We start from the raw sequence: 21,818 nt of genomic DNA, 5'->3' as shown, positions 1-21,818 counted from the left end.
GTAGTATTTGGAAAGTTCTTCTTGAAGGCTTCAGGCATAGTTGCTTGAATAGTTTCTTTTGGCAGCCATGGAATTAATGGTTGGAGAACTTCCTCCAGCTTGTCTAACCAGTGTGAGATGATCTTGCTGGCCATGCTTTGTGATATATGAAACTGGCGGCTTAGGTCACCTATTACTCGGTTACTCTTTAATTTCATAAGTGTCATGAGGACTTGATCTCGGACAGGCATGGTAAATTCATTGTTGTCATATCCTTCCAGTGTCGACACAAGTGTGTTAAATGTTTCTAAGGCTATCCCAGTGTACAGCAAAGCGTCTGCATCATTTTGAAGAATGAAATATGCAACTTCATCACACTGAGTCATCTTATCCTGCACATCTTTTCTGCGAGACCTGTTGCAGTATTGATGGTCTTGTTGCGAAGGATCCTCCCACTGTGTGTGGACTGAGTGCAGATGTGGCTCAGGGGGTTGTGTGGAGATGCTGGCCTGGTCTAATTCCACTGAACATAACACTGTGGAGTCTGAATAAGACAAAAATATGATCAGATGTACAGTCAAACTGTTAGCATAAGAGAAACTGTAAAGTGTCACTTAGCTTATTATATTTTTTGAGTGAAATTTCTCATTCTACATTTTTTCACACAAATGCAAAATCATAAATGTCAACATAAAATGTTCCTAAGTCCCCTAAAAATTTGTCACAATTTTATTCCATTACTGTGATTAGATTTTATTTTTCATTCTAAAAAAAAAAGTCACCAATGTTGGTATTTTTGCAAAGGTTGCTTTTAACGTTTTTACTTGAGTTTTCTCGACTTGAAAAAACATGTTCTTTATAAACACAAACCTAAGACTTTTACAGCCCTTGGAGCTAATCTTTTGGCAGCATGCGGCTGGTGTTAATTACCACCACGGGTGTAAACTTTCGTTAAAATTGAGACTTTGCTGCTAATAACCAGCTAGTGCTGATACTAACGCCATTCACCATAAGCTATTATTTAGTAAAAGTAATTGCGTGATTAAAATGCGAAACGGTGGCAAACCACATTTACACTTTCACTTACCGGGTACAGATTCTGTGTTCTTGTTCGTATTACTGGAAGCTGTCACACTCAAAGTGGTCCGAGTGAGTTTTCTTCTTTTCTTCGGTGGGGGTCGGTCATAGCCAAGATAAAGCTCCGGGTCGGGGTGTAGCTCTGTGGGCTTTTTATCGATAAAATGAAAGGAGCAAACATAAACTCTCTTTGGAGGGTGTTTGAGCCTTAAAGCTGCCAGCCACGCTAGTTTCCGATCCTCCTTCCGCGGCATAGAGTGCAGTGCGTAGGGCGGTGGGCACGGACAGGCCTTTCTAAGTTGCTCATGTTCAAGGCAAAATGTTTCTAATGCGTTTTTCAGTTTTCTTGAATTATTGTGGCAGCCGACGACAGCACACGTTGAACCCGAGCTCATCTTCGAACAGGTAAAGCCACTTATTACCGCACAAAGTAACTAATTTTGTTGTTAGCAACGACTGAACACTGGGTCTCGCTTTGAGTAACCGGAAGTATAAAACCGGACAACGGAAGTAGTGGTCTGTCATGGCAGCCTACGTACGCTGTTACAGAAACCTGTGGATATTAATCATTATTAGTTATTACAGCAGTGAGTTTGAACTCTCAAATCAAATCACTTCTATTGTCACATCACATGTGCAGGTACACTGGTACAGCACATGTGAGTGAACTCTGTGTCAAACACTGAGCTTCAGTAAAGATTCAAGTTGCAGCTATTTATATGTCCTATCACCTTAAATCTTCAATCAAAGACACTCAAGTATCTGTGACAGTGTATATATAGATGTATTATATATAAGAGACGAATGTTGTTCCTTCAGTATGTTGGCATTACTAAATTTGGCTCAATGCTTACATATATGTGTAAAAAGAAAATGTACGAGCTGTGATAACTGTTTCTGATAGAATGAAGAGTAGACTGATATATGAAATATTCCTTTATTGGGTGAGAAAATCAGACCATGTCATAACTGCTTTAAGTCATACAGAATAGATATCAGAGCCTTAAACAGGCTGACTTCTGCTAAATGGGTCAAACTGGGCAGAAAGTATACAAACACATAACATCCTTATAGAATATGATGTAACACTATAGATCAACTTACCTCAGAATATATAAAGCATATAAACAATTACAGCAATATGATGCAACAAACACAGCAGTGCTACTAATCCAAAATACTCAAAGCTTCATAAAACTGAAACAAACATTTATTTTTAGCTCCATTCAGCTGCTGATACATACTTTAGGTTTCTGAACATTAAACTTGTTGCTGCCTTTCATAGTGTGTAACTTGAAGGCCCTGAGTACTTTCTCCCACACTGAAAACACTGGATGATAACATTATTTGAACATTACCTAATAAGACTGACTCAGGACAGACAGTTAGTTATGTTAAACTTTCCTAGCAGTCCTTCACAAACAGGGAACAGTCTGTCTATTCTCTCCATCTGTCAGCTGCTGCTGGCTCTTCCTCCTCCTCTTCCTCACACACTGCTGAGTTTGTCCTGGTGGATCATCAGGGGTGCAAAGCCTCACAGATGATGTGCAGCAGTGGGTCCCTCAGTCTGTCCTCACTCTGGACACTTGCAGTCGTCACACATGGAAATCAAATGTGTGATAAGCTGCAGGATTCAAACACAAGTGTAACTTATAAATACATGTTCATACTTTTATTCCACAATCAGAGAGAAAGAAACAGAGAGAGAGTGCAGGACAGACAGACAGGTGACAGTCTCAGGTGTACACACTGCTACAAACAGGAGGATTTAGTGTTTGTGTTATTACGAGTGCTGAACAAGAAGAGTTCCCAGATGGTACAGTGGACACATGTGTGACTCCTGTGATTAAAGCATCTTTCTTTCAGCTTAACGAGTGAACCGTCAGCTCGTTCAAACACACATTAAAGTCCGTTTGGCTCGACACCACCGAACAGAGGCAGCAATATAACACAGCTAACATTAACAGTGCAGTGAATCCTGCTTGTGCCGTGATATTCAGGACTGCAAACCGAGCAGCATCACTGACTTTCAGCTTGTTGTGTTTGTGGATATATGACTGACTTTAATTATCCATAAAATCATCACATTCTCTGTAGGATTAATGTCGACTATTGTATTACAGTTTTTTCTGATGGCTTTAACCCTAACTGTGATTCTTACAGCACAATTCCTAAAACTATTAATACTTATAGCAAAACCACTCACTGAGTTTGCAAAACTAAAAGCACAAACACTGCTTTGCACTCAGTTTGCAATTTTGTAACACACACTTTGCAAAACTGTAGCTACAATCCACTGCACAACACTCTTTTTGCAGAACTTTAAACACAACTCACTGCTTTACACTCAATTACCAAATTTCCAACACACTCCTAGCAAAATTATACACATGTATGGCTATCATTAACACTATTTTGCCAACTGTCTGGCACACTTTCACATGTGAAAACTGTTTTAGATAATTAGTTCACTTTGCAATCAGCCTAAGCTCTATAAACAGGCCACAGGTAAGCTGTCTATGTGGAGTACAATGGAAGGAGCAGTAAGAGTGAGAAGAGTGAGAATCAGAGGAGGCCGAGGACGTGGAGGTGAAGAAGTTGGAGGAAGAGGACAAGGAGGAGCAAGAAGAGGACGAGGAGGGGAAAGAGGAAGGGTAAGAAGAGTAAAAAACAGAATAACTGATGACATCAGAGCTACAATAGTGGACCATGTCATCAACCATGGGATGACCCTGAGGGAAGCTGGCCAACGGGTTCAGCCTAAACTGAGCCGCTACACTGTGGCAAGCATCATTAGGACATTTCGAAATGAGAATCGGTAAGTACTTTGTAGCACTGCCATACTCTAATGAGAAACACAACAGTACCATACATGCAAAAACACTGAAATTGTTACTTTACAGAATTGCTAGACGTCCAGATGTTGGGGGCAGAGGCAGAATGTTCACTCCAGAGCAAGAGACCCATATGGTGAACATGGTGATTGCCAATAATGCAATAAGACTGCGCGAAATACAGCAGCGCATAATTGATAATGACACCATCTTTCAAAATATACACAGTGCGAGCATTTCTGCACTAAGTCGTGTACTTGCGCGCCACAGAATAAGAATGAAGCAAATTTACAGAGTTCCTTTCGAGAGAAACACAGAACGTGTAAAGCAACTGCGATATGACTATGTGCAGGTAAGCTAGTGTCATTGGTTCTGAATTTGGAAGTGCATACTGTAGTGCTGTGCATGGGCCTGATGTGTTGCATTTGTTTTGTCTTGTCCAGAGAGTGATGGAACTAGAAGCAGATGCAACGGGACATGAGCTACTTTTTGTAGATGAGGCCGGTTTTAACCTCAGTGAAACCAGGAGACGTGGCAGGAACATAATTGGACACCGTGCCATCATCAATGTCCCAGGACAACGTGGTGGTAACATAACCATGTGTGCAGCTATAAGCCAAAATGGTGTTGTTCACCATCATGCAACCATAGGCCCATACAACACTGCACACATTATTGCATTCCTGGACACCTTGCATGACATGCTCACTGTTCAGAGACCAGAGCAGACCCGATATGTCATCATATGGGACAATGTTAGTTTCCATAGGGCTGCTTTGGTCCGCAACTGGTTTACAGACCACCCATCCTTCATGGCACTCAACCTCCCTCCATACTCTCCATTCTTAAATCCCATCGAGGAGTTCTTCTCTGCCTGGCGCTGGAAAGTGTACGACCGTCATCCTCATCAACAGGTAGCCCTTTTACAGGCAATGGAGGAGGCATGTGGAGATATTGACCAGGCATCATGTCAGGCCTGGATACGGCATTCAAGGAGATATTTTCCCCGGTGCCTTGGACTGGAGGATATCGCATGCGATGTGGACGAAATTTTGTGGCCGGACCCAGAAAGACGACATGATGTAGGCTGATTGTCTTTTTTTTTCCTTTTTATTGTGAAATTCCTATTTTGTGTTCTGACTTTGTCTTGGTTTTGATGAGTGTGAATAAACACCAATACTTGAAGTTTGGATCCTTGTATGTTTACATAACACTATGACAAAAGTGTGACCTCAAATTGACATCTGTACACAGAGAAAGCAAAAGCCAGATGTGTTTTGTATTCATACCATCAGTGTGCAGTTGGCACATTGTGTGCTTAGTAGACAGTGTTGGGGAGTAACGGAATACATGTACCGCCGTTACGTATTTAAAATACAAAATATGAGTAACTGTATTCTGTTACCGTTACCGTTTAAAAAGGTGGTATTTAGAATACAGTTACTTTGTTGAAATAAATGGATTACACGGCGGTACTTCCCTGTTTCATATTGTGGCGGGTCAGGACTGTTTGGGTTTTGTTTGACAGCTACGTTCTGTTGTTCCAGGCGGCAGCGTTACGGTTGCCATGGTTACAGGGTGACTCTCTCTCTCTCTGCGTGTTTCCTGGGTGAGAGAGCGCCTGTTGTTGTTGTGCTAAGCTAATAGGCAGAATGCTACAGGTATAGCTCTAAAGAATGTAGCATCATAGGCAGTGTAGTCCGTGCTGCAGGGAGAATGGACTGCCATACACGTTATGTGTCTGTGAGCGAGGGAGGGAGAAAAAGGAAAAGTACGAGCTGTCATCGAGCAGAAACGGGAGCTGGAAGCATGTAAATATAATAATAACCACTGCAGCCAAGAAGAGAGCCTGACGAGCCCAGTTGTAAGTAAGCTATTAAGACTCGACTGTACACCGTGTTCGTGTTTTCCTCTGAAACAATAAGTTCTGTTGGAGCAGCCTTTCAACTCCTCTCTCTGTCTCTGCTAGCAAAGTTGACCCAGACAACAAAGTAAAGCTAGTTTTCAGCTACGAGCCCGACACGAACCCACCGTATTAGCCAGAGGTCCCTTTACTACGGTTCGGAGCCGCGGACCTTCAGTAACAGTAATAAATCACAGCAATACATTTTGGGGCATGTATTCTGTATTCTGTAATGGAATACATTTTAAAAGTAACCTTCCCAACACTGTTAGTAGATGATGGCTTGTGTGCACTGTTTGATACGAAAACACCATTTTTACGAAGGTGTGAAGAGTTAATCTAGCTGTGTTCGCTTTTGCAAGAGAACTACAATGTTTTGATAATTGGGTGACAGGTTTTCTTATTTGTGTGTAGAGTTTTGCAAAAATAGCCAATAGTTACAAAAAATGTGCTTAAGCAATCAGAAAAAACTGTATTATATTTTAAAGGCTTTAAAAGCAAGTAAAAGTTAACGTACAAACATCGCTAATGTCACATAACTTTGCCGACATGTGGCCAACAGTAATGTTTTAATGTTCCTCATTATTAAACATTTGCACATAAATAAGTGACATAATGTTCAGTACTTACTTTTCACAGTTTACTCTTCGGCCGCTCCGCTTCTGCCGTCTGTTTGCAGAATTATCCACACCGACTGCCGCGCTATGAATTGTGGGATATGTTGGGCCACAAAGTCTACACTGCCACAGCCTTAAAATTCAGGGAAATGAGGGCCGCATTTCGAGCAGCCTTTGAATTGGGACAGCCTTTGTCGCGTCGTTGTGACGTAATCGGCCTTAAAATGTGGCCTTTAAGGCTGCAGACCCTGAATTGGGATACAGCCATTGTGATTTTATTCCTCCCAACAAGGTATGTAAATTTCTACAGAAGATGTATTTTCATAATACTGATGGTGCAATACAATTTATGTTAAGCTGTCTTTACTTTTGTACAAGGTGAAGTGTTTGCTATGTGCCAGGGAGCTGGGCTATAACAACAACACCTCATCCATGCTTAGGCACTACAGAGCTTTGCATGAGAATAAGGGGAACACCGATTGTGGAGCAAGACCAGGTGAGCCATCAAATGCCATGATAATATAGCATGCAGTAATGTTACTAAATGATATAACAATATTATACAGCTGTTATAAATTACGTGTGTGATATTTATATTTGTGCTTTAACTTTATTGTCTTTCCTCAGGAGAACAATCTCAAATAGATGAAGACCTGGTTAGCATGGTGATTGAGGACTCCCAGCCATTTAGCATTGTGGAGGACAAAGGATTTAAAAGATTTGTTAAATCATTAAATCCTAGCTATGTTCTCCCCACTAAAAGGCCATAAAAGCAGTGAAAATTTAGTTTTTACTGAATAAAATGTGAACAGGCAGGACTGAGGCTCAGTGTGTAGCTGTCCATAACTCAACGTTACAAAAGCACAACCACTGTCCACACCCCAACCACACCTCACCTCACAGTAAATGATCATTTCCATTTTAAGCATTTCCAAATGACCATTTTCCATACTGCCAGTATAAATATACACAGCATACTGCCATCACTACAATATACACGTTTTACACACTCCTTTTGTTGTTGACATTTACAGGCTGTGTGCAAAAGGCCACACTCTTCAAATTCATGCCAACTAATATTTTTACGTCCAGTAGGTGTCCTACTAGAGCAAATGAAGCTTCAAGAAGCTTTGCACTGGGGTGAACCAATTGGATGAAAAGCTTCAGTGCTTCATGAAGCTTCATCTGCCCATCACTACCGTGTGGAGAGTGTTTGGAGGACCCAGGTGCGGACACAGATGCAGGAGGCAGAACTTTTGCTAAACTCAAAGCGAGCCTTTATTTGGGGCTGATAGCTTGCAGGCTAGAATAGTGACATGCAGCTAGAATAACGGGGTGGGTGAATCAGACGACATGACCACAAACTAGAGATGGACCGATCCGATATTACGTATCGGTATCGGTCCGATACTGACCCAAATTCCTGGATCGGATATCGGCGAGAAATAAAAAATGTAATCCGATCCATTAAATATCAAAAAAGCACCTCACAAAACTTGCTACACGGCGTAACCCGGCTCATAACCGTAGCACGTTGCAGCAGTGTGGTCACGTGATAGAGGGCTGTGTGCATTTGTAGCCTGTTAGCAAACATTTTATCTCCGAGGAAGTTATCTCAGAGAGAAGTAAAGCGTGTAAGTTCATCTCTGAATGTTTGTAAAGCATTCCCGCATTAAGCTTAACAACCGATATATGGAGCAACTGCCTCTTTCCCTCCCTCTCCTGCTCTTACTTCAAACATTAAACTGATCAATGATCAGCTGATCGGCTTTTCTGTCGCACGTCCGTCTCTCTTCTTTGTTTTTGGCCCACTTCTCACCAGAAAGAGGAAACCAGCGGCTGAACAACAGCAGCACGTTTAAGCTTGATAAGCTGTTGTTAGAATTTATTTAATATTACTTTCTAGACCAGGATCTTTTTCTACGCAGCTGACGGCTGGTAACTCTGCAGGGGCGGATCTAGCAAAGTTTAGCCAGGGGGGCCAATAGGGCATGAACAGGGAAAAGGGGGCACAAAGACATACTTTTCTTTCTTATTCTCATTTAAAATGTCTAGTTTTTAATAAATAATTATCTGACTCTTACACCCAAAGTTTTAATCTGATGTAAAAAATATATAGAAGTCCATTACTGTATATAGTAACTGTTAAGTCTAATATACCCTAGTAAGCTATAGTACTTTTTCCTTTGGGAAGGTACCATCTGTGCAGTCTGCAGTTCTGTTGAAGAAAGATGTTGAATCTATTTAATATTTCTTGAAAAATAATTGATTTCTGTGCATTTTCCTCCCTGCATCAAATTAAAGTTGATTATGTTGATTAAGCATCATGAGGTGGGGGGTGGTTCCCTTTTTTTTTTTTGCTGGGAGTTTGCAACCCTATTAGTTAGGTTGCTTAATATTTCTGCTAAGTACTCTTTAAAATAGCAGAATAGGGAGGATGGAGCAGGTTTAAGGTTATTAGATTGATCAGTTTTGCTGAACTATGAAATATTTTGGGCGCAGTGTATTTTTTACATACAGGTATAACAGAATAGCTTTAGTGTTGTTATTTATTTAAACTTGAGTATAAACTTATACAAAATGCAGCAAGATATTAAAAAAAAACGTTTTATTTATTAAAAAACACACTATATCGGATTCATATCGGTATCGGCAGATATCCAAATTTATGATATCGGTATCGGTATCGGACATAAAAAAGTGGTATCGTGCCATCTCTACCACAAACACAGGAAGACTGAGGACTTAAATACACACATGAGGTGATCAGGGGAAGTGGAGGCACATGAGGACAAAGCTGACTAGAATGAAACATAATAACAACACAGGGGAGAGTAAACCTAAATGCAATGAACAAAGGACACCAGACTCTTTCAAAATAAAACAGGAAACACGGAGACATAGACATTACACGAACTTGACAACAAGAGCCACACAGACATGAAACATGACAGGCAGATGCATGAACCACGGAGACTGAGTACAGGGGGAGATGACAAAAGGAATTTAAGAAACAAAGGACTAAACAACTAACTAGATGAGCCAAACTGAAACTAGAACACATATTAATGCAAAATAATACATTAAAACCCACACACTGGGTCACACAGCCCTGTACCGTGACAATGTGCAGATGTAAAAAGAAGAAAGCAGATGGTTTGCAGCCATTAAAGCTCACACATATCAAACTGAAGCAACAGGTGAAGTGTTCCTCACAGACAGTGAGGATGATCACAGCTAGCAAACTCTGTACCGTGTTTGCATGTTCTTAGCCTTTTGACCCCCAAACACAACAACACAAACTGTATTTTACTGATTGTGTTCTAATGCAACAACAAAGTGCCATTCTGAGTGGATTCCTCTATCCATCGTACCGTGACCATCTCTTTTTTGTGTTGAATGACAGTGTATTCATGTGATAGTGTGTTAATGTTTGATTTTTGTCAGCTCTCTTTCCTGTGTAATGCTAAATCCTCATTGTGCCTCAGTAATGTAACTTTTAACAGCCCTGTTACCATGAACGAGTTTACCAAGTTTATTATTAATCTATTATACGAGTAGACTTTGTCACTACACGGTGAATCAACTTCAGAGCCCGGTCGCTCTGCTCCACACAAAAGGCGATCTTAGAGCAGTCGTTCTAGTGGTCTAATCAGCCAGGTGATCAGGAACACAGGGAACCTCACAGGTGCGCACAATCAAGGGCAGAACGTGTGATGAGTCCACCAAAGGGCCCGAGGCAAAACACAGATAGCAGGACAGAGAGAGAGAGAGCAGGATAACCGAAGCCCCTGACAAATCAGGGTTAACAGTGAGCCAGATGAATAAAAACATAACAACATAATCAAAACTGTAAGACCTTAAAATCAAAATATAAATAATAAACAACATTACAAACTAAAAAGAGAACACCTTATCATAAACAAGAGTCCGAAACTCAAAAGCTAAAGGATTATGACGACATCAGCCTCGGGGCTTGTAAGTTCTTCAGCCAGAGCTGGTGTCATGGTTCTGTCTTTGTTTTGTGTTCTGGACATATTAATCTATCTATGGTGTTTATCTCAGGTTTATTTTAGGTTCTTTAGTTTCCTTTAGCGTTTCCCTTTCTCGATTGTCCTGAGTGCCTCGTCTCCATGTGATTTACCCCTCTGTGTCGCTCTGTGTTTTTGTCTCTCTTCTCTGTGTCGCTCTGTGTTTTTGTCTCTCTTCTCTGTGTCGCTCTGTGTTTTGTCTCTCTTCTCTGTGTCGCTCTGTGTTTTTGTCTCTCTTCTCTGTGTCGCTCTGCGTTTTTGTCTCTCTTCTCTGTGTCACTCTGTGTTTTTGTCTCTCTTCTCTGTGTCCCTCTGTGTTTTGTCGCTCTTCTCTTTGTCGCTCTGTGTTTTGTCTCTCTTCTCTGTGTCGCTCTGCGTTTTTGTCTCTCTTCTCTGTGTCGCTCTGTGTTTTTGTCTCTCTTCTCTGTGTCGCTCTGTGTTTTTGTCTCTCTTCTCTGTGCCGCTCTGTGTTTTTGTCTCTCTTCTCTGTGTCGCTCTGTGTTTTTGTCTCTCTTCTCTGTGTCGCTCTGCGTTTTTGTCTCTCTTCTCTGTGTCGCTCTGCGTTTTTGTCTCTCTTCTCTGTGTCGCTCTGTGTTTTTGTCTCTCTTCTCTGTGTCACTCTGCGTTTTTGTCTCTCTTCTCTGTGTCGCTCTGCGTTTTGTTGTCTCTTCTCTGTGTCGCTCTGTGTTTTGTCGCTCTTCTCTGTGTCGCTCTGTGTTTTTGTCTCTCTTCTCTGTGTCGCTCTGTGTTTTTGTCTCTCTTCTCTGTGTCGCTCTGTGTTTTCGTCTCTCTTCTCTGTGTTGTTTTTGTCTCTCTTCTCTGTGTCGCTCTGTGTTTTTGTCTCTCTTCTCTGTGTCGCTCTAAGTTTTTGTCTCTCTTCTCTGTGTCGCTCTGTGTTTTTGTCTCTCTTCTCTGTTTCGCTCTGCGTTTTTGTCTCTCTTCTCTGTGTCGCTCTGTGTTTTTGTCTCTCTTCTCTGTGTCGCTCTGCGGTTTTGTCTCTCTTCTCTGTGTCGATCTGTATTTTTGTCTCTCTTCTCTTTGTCGCTCTGTGTTTTTGTCTCTCTTCTCTGTGTCGCTCTGCGTTTTTGTCTCTCTTCTCTGTGTCGCTCTGTGTTTTTGTCTCTCTTCTCTGTGTCGCTCTGCGGTTTTGTCTCTCTTCTCTGTGTCGCTCTCTATTTTTGTCTCTCTTCTCTGTGTCGCTCTGTGTTTTTGTCTCTCTTCTCTGTGTCACTCTGCGGTTTTGTCTCTCTTCTCTGTGTCGCTCTGTATTTTTGTCTCTCTTCTCTTTGTCGCTCTGTGTTTTTGTCTCTCTTCTCTGTGTCGCTCTGCGTTTTGTCTCTCTTCTCTGTGTCGCTCTGCGTTTTGTTCTCTCTTCTCTGTGTCGCTCTGTGTTTTGTCGCTCTTCTCTGTGTCGCTCTGTGTTTTTGTCTCTCTTCTCTGTGTCGCTCTGTGTTTTTGTCTCTCTTCTCTGTGTCGCTCTGTGTTTTCGTCTCTCTTCTCTGTGTTGTTTTTGTCTCTCTTCTCTGTGTCGCTCTAAGTTTTTGTCTCTCTTCTCTGTGTCGCTCTGCGTTTTTGTCTCTCTTCTCTGTTTCGCTCTGCGTTTTTGTCTCTCTTCTCTGTGTCGCTCTGTGTTTTTGTCTCTCTTCTCTGTGTCGCTCTGTGTTTTTGTCTCTCTTCTCTGTGTCGCTCTGCGTTTTTGTCTCTCTTCTCTGTGTCGCTCTGTGTTTTGTCTCTCTTCTCTGTGTCGCTCTGTGTTTTTGTCGCTCTTCTCTGTGTCACTCTGCGTTTTTGTCTCTCTTCTCTGTGTCGCTCTGTGTTTTTGTCTCTCTTCTCTGTGTCGCTCTGCGGTTTTGTCTCTCTTCTCTGTGTCGATCTGTATTTTTGTCTCTCTTCTCTGTGTCGCTCTGTGTTTTTGTCTCTCTTCTCTGTGTCGCTCTGCGTTTTTGTCTCTCTTCTCTGTGTCGCTCTGTGTTTTTGTCTCTCTTCTCTGTGTCGCTCTGCGGTTTTGTCTCTCTTCTCTGTGTCGCTCTCTATTTTTGTCTCTCTTCTCTGTGTCGCTCTGTGGTTTTGTCTCTCTTCTCTGTGTCACTCTGCGATTTTGTCTCTCTTCTCTGTGTCGCTCTGTATTTTTGTCTCTCTTCTCTTTGTCGCTCTGTGTTTTTGTCTCTCTTCTCTGTGTCGCTCTGCGTTTTTGTCTCTCTTCTCTGTGTCGCTCTGCGGTTTTGTCTCTCTTCTCTGTGTCGCTCTGTGTTTTTGTCTCTCTTCTCTGTGTCGCTCTGCGTTTTTGTCTCTCTTCTCTGTGTCGCTCTGTGTTTTTGTCATTCTTCTCTGTGTTGTTTTTGTCTCTCTTCTCTGTGTCGCTCTGTGTTTTGTCGCTCTTCTCTGTGTCGCTCTGTGTTTTTGTCTCTCTTCTCTGTGTCGCTCTGTGTTTAGTCTCTCTTCTCTGTGTCGCTCTGTGTTTTGTCTCTCTTCTCTGTGTCGCTCTGTGTTTTTGTCTCCTCTCTGTGTCGCTCTGCGTTTTTGTCTCTCTTCTCTGTGTCGCTCTGCGTTTTGTCTCTCTTCTCTGTGTCGCTCTGTGTTTTTGTCTCTCTTCTCTGTGTCGCTCTGTGTTTTTGTCTCTCTTCTCTGTGCCGCTCTGTGTTTTTGTCTCTCTTCTCTGTGTTGTTTTTGTCTCTCTTCTCTGTGTCGCTCTGTGTTTTGTCTCTCTTCTCTGTGTCGCTCTGTGTTTTTGTCTCTCTTCTCTGTGTCGCTCTGTGTTTTGTCTCTCTTCTCTGTGTCGCTCTGTGTTTTTGTCTCTCTTCTCTGTGTCGCTCTGCGTTTTTGTCTCTCTTCTCTGTGTCGCTCTGCGTTTTTGTCTCTCTTCTCTGTGTCGCTCTGTGTTTTTGTCTCTCTTCTCTGTGTCGCTCTGCGTTTTTGTCTCTCTTCTCTGTGTCGCTCTGCGTTTTGTTCTCTCTTCTCTGTGTCGCTCTGTGTTTTGTCGCTCTTCTCTGTGTCGCTCTGTGTTTTGGTCTGTCTTCTCTGTGTCGCTCTGCGTTTTGTCTCTCTTCTCTGTGTTGCTCTGTGTTTTTGTCTCTCTTCTCTGTGTCGCTCTGTGTTTTTGTCTCTCTTCTCTGTGTCGCTCTGTGTTTTTGTCTCTCTTCTCTGTGTTGTTTTTGTCTCTCTTCTCTGTGTCGCTCTGTGTTTTTGTCTCTCTTCTCTGTGTCGCTCTGTGTTTTGTCTCTCTTCTCTGTGTCGCTCTGTGTTTTTGTCTCTCTTCTCTGTGTCGCTCTGTGTTTTTGTCTCTCTTCTCTGTGTCGCTCTGCGTTTTTGTCTCTCTTCTCTGTGTCGCTCTGCGTTTTTGTCTCTCTTCTCTGTGTCGCTCTGCGTTTTGTTCTCTCTTCTCTGTGTCGCTCTGTGTTTTGTCGCTCTTCTCTGTGTCGCTCTGTGTTTTTGTCTCTCTTCTCTGTGTCGCTCTGTGTTTTTGTCTCTCTTCTCTGTGTTGTTTTTGTCTCTCTTCTCTGTGTCGCTCTGTGTTTTTGTCTCTCTTCTCTGTGTCGCTCTGCGTTTTTGTCTCTCTTCTCTGTATCGCTCTGCGTTTTTGTCTCTCTTCTCTGTGTCGCTCTGCGGTTTTGTCTCTCTTCTCTGTGTCGCTCTGTGTTTTTGTCTCTCTTCTCTGTGTCGCTCTGCGTTTTTGTCTCTCTTCTCTGTGTCGCTCTGTGTTTTTGTCATTCTTCTCTGTGTTGTTTTTGTCTCTCTTCTCTGTGTCGCTCTGTGTTTTGTCGCTCTTTTCTGTGTCGCTCTGTGTTTTTGTCTCTCTTCTCTGTGTCGCTCTGTGTTTAGTCTCTCTTCTCTGTGTCGCTCTGTGTTTTGTCTCTCTTCTCTGTGTCGCTCTGTGTTTTTGTCTCCTCTCTGTGTTGCTCTGCGTTTTTGTCTCTCTTCTCTGTGTCGCTCTGCGTTTTGTCTCTCTTCTCTGTGTCGCTCTGTGTTTTTGTCTCTCTTCTCTGTGTCGCTCTGTGTTTTGTCTCTCTTCTCTGTGCCGCTCTGTGTTTTTGTCTCTCTTCTCTGTGTTGTTTTTGTCTCTCTTCTCTGTGTCGCTCTGTGTTTTGTCTCTCTTCTCTGTGTCGCTCTGTGTTTTTGTCTCTCTTCTCTGTGTCGCTCTGTGTTTACTCTCTCTTCTCTATGTTGTTTTTGTCTCTCTTCTCTGTGTCGCTCTGCGTTTTTGTCTCTCTTCTCTGTGTCGCTCTGCGTTTTGTCTCTCTTCTCTGTGTCGCTCTGTGTTTTTGTCTCTCTTCTCTGTGTCGCTCTGTGTTTTTGTCTCTCTTCTCTGTGTCGCTCTGTGTTTTTGTCTCTCTTCTCTGTGTTGTTTTTGTCTCTCTTCTCTGTGTCGCTCTGTGTTTTGTCTCTCTTCTCTGTGTCGCTCTGTGTTTTTGTCTCTCTTCTCTGTGTCGCTCTGTGTTTTGTCTCTCTTCTCTGTGTCGCTCTGTGTTTTTGTCTCTCTTCTCTGTGTCGCTCTGTGTTTTTGTCTCTCTTCTCTGTGTCGCTCTGCGTTTTTGTCTCTCTTCTCTGTGTCGCTCTGTGTTTTTGTCTCTCTTCTCTGTGTCGCTCTGCGTTTTTGTCTCTCTTCTCTGTGTCGCTCTGCGTTTTGTTCTCTCTTCTCTGTGTCGCTCTGTGTTTTGTCGCTCTTCCCTGTGTCGCTCTGTGTTTTTGTCTGTCTTCTCTGTGTCGCTCTGCGTTTTGTCTCTCTTCTCTGTGTTGCTCTGTGTTTTTGTCTCTCTTCTCTGTGTCGCTCTGTGTTTTTGTCTCTCTTCTCTGTGTCGCTCTGTGTTTTTGTCTCTCTTCTCTGTGTCGCTCTGTGTTTTGTCTCTCTTCTCTGTGTCGCTCTGTTTTTGTCTCTCTTCTCTGTGTCGCTCTGTGTTTTTGTCTCTCTTCTCTGTGTCGCTCTGCGTTTTTGTCTCTCTTCTCTGTGTCGCTCTGCGTTTTGTTCTCTCTTCTCTGTGTCGCTCTGTGTTTTGTCGCTCTTCTCTGTGTCGCTCTGTGTTTTTGTCTCTCTTCTCTGTGTCGCTCTGTGTTTTTGTCTCTCTTCTCTGTGTTGTTTTTGTCTCTCTTCTCTGTGTCGCTCTGTGTTTTTGTCTCTCTTCTCTGTTTCGCTCTGCGTTTTTGTCCCCTCTCTGTGTCGCTCTGTGTTTTTGTCTCTCTTCTCTGTGTCGCTCTGCGGTTTTGTCTCTCTTCTCTGTGTCGCTCTGCATTTTTGTCTCTCTTCTCTGTGTCACTCTGTGTTTTTGTCTCTCTTCTCTGTGTCGCTCTGCGTTTTTGTCTCTCTTCTCTGTGTCGCTCTGTGTTTTTGTCTCTCTTCTCTGTGTCGCTCTGTATTTTGTCTCTCTTATCTGTGTCGCTCTGTGTTTTTGTCTCTCTTCTCTGTGTCGCTCTGTGTTTTTGTCTCTCTTCTCTTTGTCGCTCTGTGTTTTTGTCTCTCTTCTCTGTGTTGTTTTTGTCTCTCTTCTCTGTGTCGCTCTGTGTTTTGTCGCTCTTCTCTGTGTCGCTCTGTGTTTTTGTCTCTCTTCTCTTTGTCGCTCTGTGTTTAGTCTCTCTTCTCTGTGTCGCTCTGTGTTTTGTCTCTCTTCTCTGTGTCGCTCTGCATTTTTGTCCCCTCTCTGTGTCGCTCTGTGTTTTTGTCTCTCTTCTCTGTGTCGCTCTGCGGTTTTGTCGCTCTTCTCTGTGTCGCTCTGCATTTTTGTCTCTCTTCTCTGTGTCGCTCTGCGTTTTTGTCTCTCTTCTCTGTGTCGCTCTGCGTTTTTGTCTCTCTTCTCTGTGTCGCTCTGTGTTTTTGTCTCTCTTCTCTGTGTCGCTCTGCGTTTTTGTCTCTCTTCTCTGTGTCGCTCTGTGTTTTTGTCTCTCTTCTCTTTGTCGCTCTGTGTTTTTTTCTCTCTTCTCTGTGTCGCTCTGTGTTTTTGTCTGATGTCTGTGTGTGCTGATATTACTTACCTTTGACCTGGCAGATTAGTGTCGGTTAGTGTGAGACTGGCTGCAAGTACTTTGACACAAAAAAGAAGAAAATTTGTCCATTGTAATGAAGTGATTTTAATGTTTGTAACCTTTCACAACCTTTGACTTAAAATAGGGTGACATAGACGTCGTAATTGTGGACATTGAGGAGGGGAAGAGAGAAGCACAGACAGATTAAGTTGTTTAGTAAGAGAACATCACCCGAGTCTAAATCTAAATCTAAAAATGAAGGGTACTAAATCTTAACTCGGTTAGTAACAACAAGTGGACGAATTTAGAGGAGAGTAGTGATAGTGGGTGTGACTGAGTGGACATGCTGTCATGGCCGAGGCCGCCTCAAAAGTGAAAGGACTCAAATCCTGGACCCCGAACAGCACGTAAGTAGTTTTAGAGACGACGTTTATTTACTCAGTAAGTGTTCATAAACTGGAAAGTGAGGTTAACAAGTGCGAAGTGCCACAACTGAATCAAAGGGGTCTTAAGCAGCCTGGGCTAAGTAAGCAATCTGGTCTTGGTCAGTGGAAACAGCAGTTCCGGGGATTGGGCTGGAGGGAGGGTCACACTGGGTCCAGGGAAAGGGTCAGAGTCGCTGTAAATAGAGTACAGACGTTCAGATATGGTTCAGGAGAAATATGGATAAGCTGTTCGTTCTGAATCTTCCTTCGTACTGCGTACTTGCCGCGGGTGGTCGGTGGTGACGTGGAGGGGTGAGTGGTCCGGGGTGTGGTCCGAAATTCCTGGCGTGGAGGCAGGGAGGCAGGCAGGTGGTTCGGGTGAACAACCCGTGGGACTGTCAGGTGGTCCAGCGTCCGGGTTGGAGCTCTTCAGCAGAGATTAGTGTTTGGCAGCTTGGTGTGGCTATGAGAGAAACACACGATGAGACAAGGTAATTCACAAAGCGAGTGCGAAATCACGGCGGTGGCCTGCACTAACTAGGGTTAGCTGAGAATCTGGCGAAGAGAGGTTGAGTGCGCTGGCCTTATGAGTCCCCGGCTAAATTACCCACAGGTGTGAGCAATCAGCAGAACACTGAGGCCCCTCCCAGGGGTGGAGATGCCGGCTCGGAGGGAGACACACTGGCACACACCCGGACCATGACACATGCCCTGGCAAACAACGCTTGAGTGGAAGCAGGCTCCACATGCGGAGTCTCCTCTGCGGCTCCATCCAAGCTTTGTACTGCTTACTGGGTAATACTCACAGGATCAGAGACTGATGTTTTAAACAGAGAGCTGGTTCCAAATGGTAAATGGTTATAACCTGTTACTGTAATGTAACAAATTCATAATAACATAACGTTTCCTATTGGCTGTGAGCAATTTATTACTACACTTACACTCGGGAGCTGGAAACTATGGTGGCCCTGAGAGGCCAAACGGACTGCAACTTCAGAAAACACTTGCAAAAAGAAAAATGCTGCAAAAAGAAAAACACTTGCAAAAACAAAAATGCTGCAAAAGGAAAAACACTTGCAAAAAGAAAAATGCTGCAAAAAGAAAAACGCTGCAAAAGCACACACAACACAACGGAAATGTTTCTGGGGAGACAATAACCGGATGGACCAGTTGAACGAACCAAAACATGCTAACAGGTGCACTGGGACTGGGAGACACTTCAAAGAAGTGGAAGCAGAGCAGCCAAAGAGTAAACTTTCAAAAGTAAGTTCTGAATATGATGTCACTTATTTATGTGCAAATGTTTAATAATGAGGAACATTAAAACATTACTGTTGGCCACATGCCGGCAAAGTTATGTGACATTAGCGATGTTTGTACTTTCAGCGTTTACTTTGTTTTAAAGCCTTTACTTTATACGCTGTTCGATAGTCGACCTTAATCTTACAGAGAATGTGATGATTTTGTGGATAATTAAAGTCAGTCATATATCCACAAACACAACAAGCTGAAAGTCAGTGATGCTGCTCGGTTTGCAGTCCTGAATATCACAGCACAAGCAGGATTCACTGCACTGTTAATGTTAGCTGTGTTATATTGCTGCCTCTGTTCGGTGGTGTCGAGCCAAACGGACTTTAACGTGTGTTTGAACGAGCTGACGGTTCACTCGTTAAGCTGAAAGAAAAATGCTTTAAATCACAGGAGTCACACATGTGTCCACTGTACCATCTGGGAACTCTTCTTGTTCAGCACTCGTAATAACACAAACACTAAATCCTCCTGTTTGTAGCAGTGTATACACCTGAGACTGTCACCTGTCTGTCTGTCCTGCACTCTCTCTCTGTTTCTTTCTCTCTGATTGTGGAATAAAAGTATGAACATGTGTTTATAAGTTACACTTGTGTTTGAATCCTGCAGCTTATCACACATTTGATTTCCATGTGTGACAACTGCAAGTGTCCAGAGTGAGGACAGACTGAGGGACCCACTGCTGCACATCATCTGTGAGGCTTTGCACCCCTGATGATCCACCAGGACTCAGCAGTGTGTGAGGAAGAGGAGGAGGAAGAGCCAGCAGCAGCTGACAGATGGAGAGAATAGACAGACTGTTCCCTGTTTGTGAAGGACTGCTAGGAAAGTTTAACATAACTAACTGTCTGTCCTGAATCAGTCTTATTAGGTAATGTTCAAATAATGTTATCATCCAGTGTTTTCAGTGTGGGAGAAAGTACTCAGGGCCTTCAAGTTACACACTATGAAAGGCAGCAACAAGTTTAATATTCAGAAACCTAAAGTATGTATCAGCAGCTGAATGGAGCTAAAAATAAATGTTTGTTTCAGTTCTATGAAGCTTTGAGTATTTTGGATTAGTAGCACTGCTGTGTTTGTTGCATCATATTGCTGTAATTGTTTATATGCTTTATATATTCTGAGGTAAGTTGATCTATAGTGTTACATCATATTCTATAAGGATGTTATGTGTTTGTAGACTTTCTGCCCAGTTTGACCCATTTAGCAGAAGTCAGCCTGTTTAAGGCTCTGATATCTATTCTGTATGACTTAAAGCAGTTATGACATGGTCTGATTTTCTCACCCAATAAAGGAATATTCAATATATCAGTCTACTCTTCATTCTATCAGAAACAGTTATCACAGCTCGTACATTTGCTTTTTACACATATATGTAAGCATTGAGCCAAATTTAGTAATGCCAATGTTGCGCTCTAAAAGTAGTTATAAAACTTACATTTTTTTGAATTGTTGGGAAAATCTTTAAAGACTATTTAATTGTGTTTTGTTTTTGGACACATTTCTAGTTAATTTTTGTAGTTTACTGGCTCCAGGAGGTCAGAGTTCAGACGTGTGATGTCATCAGTAAGCGCAGAAAAAACAAACAGTGTCTGAGACGTGAGGAAGCGATGTTTTGCTGATGATACGCTATGCTGCCTGTAAACTCCAAACTGAACTGAGGAGAATAAAGTTGCAAGAAAACGGAGAATGGAGTCATGTCTCTCTGAGGGTGCAACACCAACATATTAAAAGAACAATATTTGTCTCTTATATATAATACATCTGTATATACACTGTCAAAGATACTTGTCTTTGACTGAAGATTTAAGGTGATAGGAAATATAAATAAATGCAACTTGAATCTGTACTGAGGCTCAGTATTTGACACAGAGTTCATGTTCACTGCTGTAATAACTAATAATGATTAATATAATATTGGCCATATTATATTTACATTACCAAAGTGAGATGACTTTAGTCTCATGAACAACATTAACTATTTGTTATTTACTAGCTAATCTTAAATGACTGTTCAGTACAGAAATGAAGCCCAACAATCATGTTTTACAGTCCTGTGGTCTCAGCCTCAGATACTTATTAAATCACACAAAGCTCATGTAGAAACAAATGTACAAAATATGTTCTTCATTTCTGTCAAACAAAGCTGTATGAAACTTTCCAGCTGTTAGTATCATGGTTGCTAGGCAACCTGGGCAGCGCGACGGAGGCTAGACCGTCCCATCTCACAAGCCTACAAGCCTCGCACTTCCGACCTCAACGGTCATTGAGTACGCGGCCCTTGAGGACCGTTAAGGCTGCGGCCTTTAAGGCTGCAGACCCTGAATTGGGAAACAGCCATACATACATGTTTTAGTTCGTGCAACTGGTCCGTCCGGTTATTGTCTCCCCAGAAACATTTCCGTTGTGTTGTGTGTGCTTTTGCAGCATTTTTCTTTTTGCAGCATTTTTCTTTTTGCAAGTGTTTTCTGAAGTTGCAGTCCGTTTGGCCTCTCAGGGCCACCGTAGGAAACACCTGTTTGTCTGTGTGTGTGTGTGTGTGTGTGTGTGTGTGTGTGTGTGTGTGTGTGTGTGTGTTTGTGTGTGTTTGTTTGTGTGTGTTTGTTTATTTGTTTGTGTTTGTGTGTGTGTTTGTGTGTGTGTGTTTGTTTGTGTGTGTTTGTGTGTTTGTGTGTGTGTGTGTGTTTGTTTGTTTGTGTTTGTTTGTGTGTGTGTGTGTGTGTGTGTGTTTGTTTGTGTGTGTGTGTTTGTGAGTGTTTGTTTGTTTGTGTTTGTGTGTTTGTTTGTGTGTGTGTTTGTTTGTTTGTGTTTGTGTGTTTGTTTGTGTTTGTGTGTTTGTTTGTGTGTGTGTGTGTTTGTTTGTTTGTTTGTGTGTGTTTGTTTGTTTGTGTTTGTGTGTGTGTGTTTGTTTGTGTTTGTGTGTGTGTGTTTGTGTGTGTGTGTTTGTGTTTTTGTGTGTGTGTTTGTGTGTGTGTGTGTTTGTTTGTTTGTTTGTGTTTGTGTGTGTTTGTTTGTGTGTTTGTTTGTGTTTGTGTGTGTTTGTTTGTGTTTGTGTGTTTGTATCTATTTGTTTGTGTTTGTGTGTGTTTGTGTTTTTGTGTGTTTTTGTTTGTTTGTTTGTGTGTGTGTTTGTGTGTGTGTGTTTGTTTGTTTGTGTTTGTGTGTGTGTTTGTTTGTGTGTTTGTGTGTGTGTGTGTGTGTGTGTGTTTGTTTGTGTTTGTGTGTGTGTTTGTTTTGTTTGTGTTTGTGTGTGTGTTTGTTTGTTTGTGTTTGTGTGTTTGTTTGCACGTGTGTTTGTTTGTTTGTTTGTTTGTGTGTTTGTTTGTTTGTTTGTGTGTGTGTGTTTGTTTCTATTTGTTTGTGTTTGTGTGTGTGTGTGTGTGTGTGTGTGTGTGTGTGTGTGTGTGTGTGTGTGCCTGGCTCAGTACTGTTGGCTCAACACACGAGGCAAACTGTGTATTGTGAGCTGAATAGAGCTTGGTGGCTGTACACAGGATTAACATAAGAATGGTGTGCGGGTGCTGGAAGGCCAGCGCTTCATTCCTGTCACTCTGTAGCTGACGCGTTCTCACCTCTGCATGCTGCACCTCCACAAAACTGGCTCACCTCTGCTCTTCACCTCTGTCAGTGTTGCTTTATTCTGTGACTGTGCATAATTTTCTTTCCATCAGTCCATCTGGTTCTAATTTTCC

General features: G+C 42.5%; 1 pseudogene across 1 annotated transcript; it reads left to right on the top strand.

The window, feature by feature from the left end:
- The first annotated feature begins 1,008 nt into the window (after window positions 1-1,008).
- Window positions 1,009-4,937, top strand: LOC146507590 (uncharacterized; annotated as a pseudogene). Its single transcript, XR_014876748.1, has 3 exons — window positions 1,009-3,874; window positions 3,960-4,242; window positions 4,334-4,937. The product of XR_014876748.1 is annotated as an uncharacterized LOC146507590 (transcript).
- Window positions 4,938-21,818: the final 16,881 nt, after the last annotated feature.

Source organism: Neolamprologus multifasciatus, chromosome 11 (genome assembly GCF_963576455.1).
Source record: "Neolamprologus multifasciatus chromosome 11, fNeoMul1.2, whole genome shotgun sequence".
NCBI classification, from domain to species: Eukaryota; Metazoa; Chordata; class Actinopteri; order Cichliformes; family Cichlidae; genus Neolamprologus; species Neolamprologus multifasciatus.
Note: the sequence above shows the minus strand (reverse complement) of the source record. Positions and strands in the feature narration are given on the sequence as shown.